Below are 898 nucleotides of genomic sequence, written 5' to 3' on the forward strand. Positions count from 1 at the left end.
CATTCTCACGTTCATTTCACTTTTAGTACATCCGAACGTGAACAATGGCGTACGCACGAATTTTGTGCGTACGCAACGTTAGTACATGAGGCCCCTGGTCTCATAGACGTTTCTGTGTGTGGGATTCAGTGGCATCTAGTGGTGAAGTTGCAGATGGCAACCGTATGAATACAACTCAACCTTCCAAGTGTGTAAGGATTCAAGCATTTAGGGATTCAAGGTTATTTTATTGTCATCTACAATGCAAGATTGTAGAATGCAATTCAGAATTAGTTACCTTTATGCTACTTGTTTTAAATAAAAAAAGATTAATCAGTCATATATTCATTTGTATGTTGAATTTTTGAGGAAAAATTTAACCATATCAGACCAAGTCCGGTGGTGCGGCAGTGGAAGCTTCTGTACCTCTTCCCAGGTGGCAGCAGGGTGAACAGGCTGGGACTGGGGTGGGTGCTGTCTTTTAGGATCCTTTGGGCTCTGCACAGGCACCTCACCTCACCAATATCACTGATGCTGGGCAGCTGAGTACTAATGATCTTTAGTTTATCTTTTTAACCACCCGCTGCAGAGTCTTCCTGTCCTGACCCGTGCACATCCCATGCCGACCAACATGATTTACCAAGATTTACCAGCAGTGTCCCATTATTGTTTGAAGTCAGGCCAATGATGGTGGTGTCATCTGCAAACTTCACCACAGTTGTCTCCATGTCAGTGGAAGGCAGTCATGAATGTACAGCGTGAACAGGAGAGGACTGAGCACACAACTGGGGCCTGTTTGTGAGGAAGTCCAATATCCAGTTACGGTGACACGGTCCAGTGTTGTACTCAGAGTGCTGACTTTACCGATCAGTTTCATGAGGGAAATTGTGTTGAACGCTGAGCTGAAATCAACAAACAG

The sequence above is a fragment of the Morone saxatilis genome, unplaced genomic scaffold (assembly GCF_004916995.1).
Source record: "Morone saxatilis isolate NCDOM2014 unplaced genomic scaffold, NCSU_SB_2.0 Contig24, whole genome shotgun sequence".
NCBI lineage: Eukaryota > Metazoa > Chordata > Actinopteri > Moronidae > Morone > Morone saxatilis.